The 7,423-nt window shown below is 44.4% G+C and overlaps 1 long non-coding RNA gene across 2 annotated transcripts; it reads left to right on the top strand.

Moving 5' to 3' along the window:
• The first annotated feature begins 575 nt into the window (after positions 1-575).
• LOC131899207 (uncharacterized) lies at positions 576-7,094 on the top strand. Of its 2 annotated transcripts, none has more exons than XR_009376070.1 (4): positions 576-660; positions 3,668-3,863; positions 4,209-4,306; positions 6,901-7,094. It is a non-coding gene; the product is annotated as an uncharacterized LOC131899207 (long non-coding RNA). The 2 variants fall into 2 exon arrangements; XR_009376069.1 differs by having other exon boundaries at positions 611-910.
• Positions 7,095-7,423: the final 329 nt, after the last annotated feature.

Raw genomic sequence — 7,423 nt, 5'->3', positions numbered from 1 at the left:
GGGGTATCCACCCTATGTTACTTCCACTTCTTTCCCATAGAGGCACATTAATGAGAATGGATTCCTCCTTAGAAGTTGTACCCCCCAAATCAAAACTTCATCCTTTGTCTGCTTTTTTTTGTTCCAAGAAATCAGGTTTTTTTTTTTTTTTTGAGGGCAGGATGAAGAACTTCCATGTGTCTGTCTTGACTAGTGTCTGCTGCCTGTAATGCTTGTCTGTCTTTGTCTTAGCACACGCTATGTACCTGCATACTGGTGTTTTTTAATCAGTGTTTTGAATTCTGTTGGTACCCAGCTTAGCCTGTCTCCCTGGAACCTGCCTAAGCCCTAAAGTGTTCAGGAAGATAGAAAAGGACACACAGTCCAGCTGGAGTGTCATTTTTATGTGCTTCCTGGTTGTTTCAAAATTTGAAAAAGATATTCATTGTGTTTATAAGTGTGTTTTACATGACAGCCATAGGTTCAAATGATGTCAAAGTCCATAGAGCAATGGGAGAAGTCCCTGGACACTTACATGGACTCTTTCAGGGGTAAATCTTCCTCACATCTGGCTCTTCAGTGATCTAGAATTTTGTGGACAATGGAGTTCATTGTGGGGTGGGGAGATGATCTTGGCAGTGGGTGGACAGGTATGAGCCTGTCTGCCTTCAGAGTGAGGAAGTAAGCTTTCATCTCATCAAGATGCCCTGTTTGGTGTGGGCTTTGGTATTCTCTAGCTCCTTGGGTCTCCCTTGAACAGTGATAAGGAAGAACTCAGCTTCTGGCCCACTTTGAATATATAGTGGTCCTTTGTGAGTATATTTCCCACCCCAGGAGCTAGCAGTTCAGCTCAGGAGATGAGAAATAAATGAAAGAAGATGGACAAAGCCAACATGAGGACAGTGAGACCGTAGAATCATGGTTCTCAAGGGTTAGTAATATCCTGTTGTGTGTGTGTGTGTGGGGGGGTTTGTTTTTTGTTTTGTTTTTTTTTTGGTTTTTTGAGACAGGGTTTCTCTGTGTAGCTTTGGCGCCTTTCCTGGAACTCACTCTGTAGCCCAGGATGGCCTCGAACTCACAGAGATCCACCTGGCTCTGCCTCCTGAGTGCTGGGATTAAAGGCGTGCGCCACCACCGCCTGGCTGTGGTTTTAATTTGCACTTCATGGCAAGAAGACACACTTTCCCATTTGCCCAGTGCCGTGTTCCTGGGCTGTCTCTGGGAAGCTGTGCTGCAGAAGGGTAGGTGGGCTGCTGCAAAGAGTTGGAGGGTGTCAGTCTTACTACTGGGGTGCAGTTTGGTTGGGACAGAAAGCTCATGGACAGGCAGGTAGGTTAAATGTAGCTGGTAGAAGGCCTTGAATTTCAAATATAGGAATCTACCTTGTAGGCCGTAGGCATTGAAGGTTCTGGAAGGTGAGTTTGATGCAAAGGGCAACATTGACTCAAATTCCAAAGAAAGACAAAGCAAAATGGCTCTTCCAGTCCTTCAGATGATGAGGAATTTACGTTGTTGCTAACTATAGTCTCCTGTTTAGCCAGGCATGTGTCTACTTGTTCACCCATGTGTACAAGGCTGCTGTCTGTGTACCAGAAGGCTAATGTCTGACCCTTACTTGCCACTGCTGTCCCATCTCCCACTCCTCACTTCCTCCCAGCCCCTGCCTTGTGCTGTGTTCTTAGTTTTCACAGTGTGTAGTGCTTGCTCTTGTCCTCATGGCCCCTGGGCATGCCAGTCCTGCTCTGAGCCCTCTTCACCCTCCCTTCTGCCCTTGCCTCCCACACTGCCTGCTTTTTTCTCATGATTACTTTTATGACTTAATGTCCATATTTTTGTGCTACTTCCTCCAGCGAGGGCCTCTCCTTGATGCTCTTATCACCTGCTTGGCTGACTTACTGCGTTGCTCTGCCATGTAATTACCTTCTCATCAGCCCTCCATCATTGTACTATAAGTTCTTATGGACCTTATTTTATTCCTTTTCTCTAATTTTTTTTTTTTTTGAGACAGGGTTTCTTGGTGTAGCCCTGGCTGTTCTGGAACTCTGTAGACCAGGTTGGTCTTAAATTCAGAGATTCACCTGCCTCTGCCTCCCAAGTGCTGGGATTAAAGGTGTGCACCACCACTGTCCGACTTCTTTTTGACTCCTAACATCTGACCAAGAACTTGGCATGGAGCAGGCACTTTCAATGTTCTTACTAAATGAACCGTGTAAGTTAATATGCATCTGAACTATTTTAGACTAAAGCAAAGCTCCACATGTTACGAAGTTCTGTAATGGGTATGAGGATGGTGAGACCCTGGCATCATGGTTCTGAGGTTGAGCTCTGGCACCTTAATGTGTTGTGATCTCTTCTCAAGAGTGTCAGTGGATCTGGACTAACACCTACAATACATTTTCATTATAATAAAACATATGTTGCTAATGCAGTACCCATCAAAAGCTTGTTGAACAAATCAGTACATTTGACTCGGAGAGAGAAAGACTTTTTTGTGATTTTTGTTCAGGGAAGAGTTAAGAGCTTAGTGTGCAGTTGAGTCTGAGACTGATGTGGACGTGTAAGCATAGTCAGGACATTAAGAGTTCCTGGTTAGAGCTTTGGTGGGAAGGGCAGTGGAGAATCACATCAGCTGGATGCTTTTATAGGCAAGGCAGACATTCTCTTGTGAATTTCAACCCTGTCTTGAATGTTTGATTCTTCAAGTTCCCATAAAAGTTCTATACAGGAACCCTTACTTACCCCAGGAAGAGCGGTCAGCGCATCAATCACAAGCCATAAGTCCTGGGGTGGGGTGTGATTTTCGGGGGACATCAGTGGCCTTTTTGTTTCCTAAACCATTTTTTTCAAGATGATTGTATGATAAAAAGTCAAGGGCTGACTGTTTTTTTTTGTTTTTTGTTTTTTTTTGTATTTTTATGAATCTCTTATCCTTTGGCAAGGCTTGTCTATATGTCTGCATCCCTCTCCCTGCGATGGAATCATTTCCCAGTAGCAATCGCCGTGTGGTTGGTCATAGGGAAGCGGTAAGAGGAAAGGATGTTGACACAGAGTGTCGAAATCACAGTAGGAGCGCCTTTGCTGAACTCCTGCCAGAGGTTAGATTTTAAACATGATTTGGCAGCTGGTCTCTTTAATATTCTATAACTCTTCCATATTCCTATCAATTTTGAGCCTTCTTAATCTACACCATCTGATCTAAAATCTTGGATGACAGTTGTGGTTTTAATTTCTCCTCCAGTCCTATGAATTGTTGTCCAATGTGCTTCAAGATTATGTTGGTAAGTATCATCAGATGTTGGTGAAACATTCCCTTAAAGACTGCATCATTCTTCTTTATCCTTGTTAATATTTTTAGTATCAATTATATATTTTGCTAAAATTTGACACCACCATGCAAGTCTTTCTGTGCTACTTGAATGACATCTCTTTTTTTCCAATCTTTCAAGGTCGCTTTGTTTTAGGCATGACTTTTATAGACACAGGGTGTAGCCTGATTGAGAAAACACAAGTAGACATTCTGCCTCTACTGAAAAGTGAAGTTGGACCATTTACATTTGGGGCGATGTCTTATCTATTTGGACTTATCCTAACTATTTTATGTTTTCTGCTCCTACCCAAGTTGTTTGCTTTTCTGTGTTATTCAGATTTTTGTTTAAGAGTGTGATGTTAGAATCTGGCCTCTTTTCAGGCCTCCTCTCACAGATCCTGACAGGAACCCTATTTGGACAATGTCTGTAAATCCCTAGCTAACAGACTTTCCGGTGCTGTGAAATCTCACCTCATGGTGCCACATCCTGCTCTCCATTCTGTCCCCTGCCACCTGCCTTGGAATAAGAGAACCTGGCTACAGGCTTTTGTTGAGAACATCTTCCATACTAAAAGAGGTATGAAAAGGGACTACCTGCCATGTGGGCTCTGATTCTCCTCACACACCCCACATGCTGTCTGTTGCTGGTGGTGGGGCCTGAATGTTCCTTGAAGTCCCCTCCCCCGCTGCTGTCACCCCTCTGTCTGCTGTTCATAGTATTAATAATGCTTTCAATAAACTCCCGAGTCCCCAGGGATCCATCTCAGCATCCTCTTGAACCATCTTCTCTATTCAAAACCTCACAAATCAGTGTGTCATCAAGATTAAACTTCACACAATCATGATTTCTTTTTTGGTTCCTTCCCTCCCTCCCTCCCTCCCTCCCTCCCTCCCTCCCTCCCTCCCTTCCTTTTTTGTTCAGGATCTTGCTATACCACTATGCCTGCCCTGGTATTCACTGTAGCTGGACTTGAGCTCACAGTAATCTGCCGGCCTCAGCCTCCCAAGTGCTGATGAAAGGTATGTACCACCATACATCTGACCACAATTTCTTTTTCTTTCATTTTTGTTTTGTTTTTCATACAGGAACTTGCTATGTAGCCCAAGCAAGCATTGAGCTCATTATTGTAGCTTGTGCTGGCCTCAAACTCTTGATCATCCTGCCTCAACCTCCAGTGTGCTGCAGGTGTATACCATCACATCTGGCTTTGTGTATCTTTTCTATCTTACCTTTACTAAGATGATAATGTTTATTAACATGTATTCTTTATCATCTCGGCTCAAGTAAAAGGTAGAAATTATACATTATTATTTTAATTCTTACTCTTTTTAATACTTATTTATTTATTTTTATGTGTGTGTGTGTGTGTGTGTGTGTGTGTGTGTGTGTGTGTGTGTGTACCTGAATGCAGGTGCCTACAGAGGCCAGAAGAGGTCAGATTCCCCTGAAGGTGAAGTTCTAGATGATTGAGAGCTGTCTATGTGGGTGCTAGGAACTTAACCCAGGTTCTCCTGAAGAGCCACATGTGCCCTTAAGAGCTGAACATCTCTCCAGCCCCCTTAACTCTTACCTCTAAATCTCTAAACAATAGTTAATTTAACCTTTTCTATGAAATCTAAAGTTGTTCAGTTTTTAGACTCTGTCATGAACACTTGGAGCTACACTTGGGTCCCAAATATCTGAGTGTATTCCCAGTCAGCTGGAATAAAGACTGAACTGGCTGTAAACTGTGTCTTAGTGGTCCTCTCTGGTGGGCTCCCTGTAACAAAGTGACAAGACAGTGATTCTTAATGTCCTCTTCATAACTGTGGCAAAGTACACGAGAGAAGCCCCTTGAAGGATTGAAGGAGGAAAGGCTTAATTCGGCCCCTGGTCTCAGAGGGTTTTAGGCATGCTGCAGAAGCTGCCGCAGCCCAACAGTTCACTCATGACAGCAGGAGCCTGTCGTGGGGCATGGTGGCAGGCCAGGAAGGAGAGGGTGGCCAGAACTACAGCAGTCAAAGGCTTTCCCTTAGAGACCTGCCTCTCCCTGCCTGACTCTTCCTCCACAAGGTTTCTGAGTTTTCCCAAAGAGTACCTGTCCTGCAGCCAGGGGATAAAAACATGAGTTTACGGGAGACTTTAGATTCGAACTATGACATCACACGTGGGGGCCATTTAAAACAAGAAAAGGAAACAGGAACCACATTCTGTGTCAGGAGGAAAATGCAGGGGACATGAAGGCAATCTGAGAGATGCTGCCTCTCACAGCTGAAGTCCAAATGAGTTTTAAAAACACACTGGCTGACTGGCTGGCTTCAGCACCCTGGCTGACTGGCTGGCTTCAGCACACTGGGCTTTCCACCTGAATCTCCTTGGTCTCTCTGCTTGTTCGCACACATGTGTTCTGCTGGGGGAGGGTACCAGCCGGGAGGAGGTGGTATCAGGTCCTTTCTGCAGGTCTCCCAGGCAGACAGGAATGCTGCCCCACAGCTCCCCTCCATGCAGTGTGGGGACAAAGGAGATGGGTGTTTCCTTTCCACATTTGGGTCAGTGTTTAACAACCTTCCCTTCTTGTACATTCTGTGTTTTGTCTCTCATGAAAAAGGATGAGTAAGGGTTATGGAACCTCGTTGTGCTTTTTTTCCTTGTTAAATAACTTTTATTATGTATATTTGAGGGCTCCACCATGACATTATGGGATACATGTAGAGAATAAAATGCTTATTATGATGAAGCAGATGAAACTACCCATCACACGTGGTTACTTGTGTGTGTGTGTGACAGTTGTTACTGTCATATACATTTTTTAAACAAAACTCCTGACACAATTCTGTTATTGGCTTTTGTCTTTATGTTGTTTGTTAGCTATCCAAACTTGTTCATTGTACGTGCATGTTATTTCTGCATTTTTAATAAATCTCTTCCTTGTTGCCACTCACCTGGGCACCTACAATTTCATTCTCACCTCAAGTGTATTTTAACCTCAGTAGATTGTCTTCCTTTTTCTATTCCACATGTAAGTTAAATTGTGTGCTATTTTCCCCTGTGTCTGGCAGGGGAGAGAGAGAGAGAGAGAGAGAGAGAGAGAGAGAGAGAGAGAGAGAGAGAGAGGAGAGAATGGTAGCAGGAGAAAGGGGCTCTGGATCACTTGGAGAATGTAGCTGATACAATTATAATGGAAGACAGGTACAGATCGCTAAAGGAATTAAAACAGAACAATCACACCCCACACCCTCTCACACACAGAGCCCCCCCCCCCCCCAACACACCCAGTTTAGACTTGAAAGAGATGAAATCACACCCGGTTAAAGACATCTGCATTCCTGTGCTCACTGCAAGCTTATTAGTCACAATAGCCAAAATATTCAAACAGGCTTGGTTGACCATCAGTGGACACATCATACATATGTATGCTTGCATATATAGGATACACACACGTATAATACACACACATACACACACACACACACACACACACATAGATATGTGATAGAGAGATATGTACTGGATCATAATTCAGCTTTAAAAAAAGAGGATGTCTGGCATTTGTCACATAGCAGATGGACCTGGAAGGCAGCGTGCTAAGTGAATACACCAGACACAGCACCTCATGTTTCAATGTCTTAAACAGGTTTCACCATCTGGAGTGGCTAAAAGAGATAAGCAGAAGACTGAGGGATGGATGAACTGGCTTCTTAATGAGTCCCTTCTTGCCCAGAGATACACATTCTGCGATGAAGACAGCTGCGGTGTGAGCCTGGCTGAGTGCCCTAACAGAGCATCTCAAGGCACTCCCCTGAACAAAGCTCTGTGTGATGATGGACAGCTGCAGTGTTCTGGATATCCTAGAGGGAAGGAAAAGCAGAGTGGGAGCGGCACAGGCATCACAGATGAGAACTGTGCCAGATGCCAAGAGGAAAGTCATTATGGTAGAGACAGGCAGGTAGGTGCCAGGCACAGGTAGGCCTTGGGCCAAGATGCCCCAGGCTCCTCTGTAACACCAAGCAGCCTTTTGAGAGCATACAGCCAAACATGGATTAATCAGGAGAGGGGGTGATGAAGAAGGTTCTGGAAGAAAGCCAGGTGAAAGGAAGATGGGGAAGCCTATTTCCTCAGCTCCAGAGGAGCGTGCCCAAAACTAAGAGGGGAGATGG

The sequence above is a fragment of the Peromyscus eremicus genome, chromosome 1, assembly GCF_949786415.1.
Source record: "Peromyscus eremicus chromosome 1, PerEre_H2_v1, whole genome shotgun sequence".
Lineage (NCBI taxonomy): Eukaryota > Metazoa > Chordata > Mammalia > Rodentia > Cricetidae > Peromyscus > Peromyscus eremicus.
The sequence above is the reverse complement of the archived record's forward strand: the minus strand, read 5'-3'. Positions and strand labels throughout refer to the sequence as shown.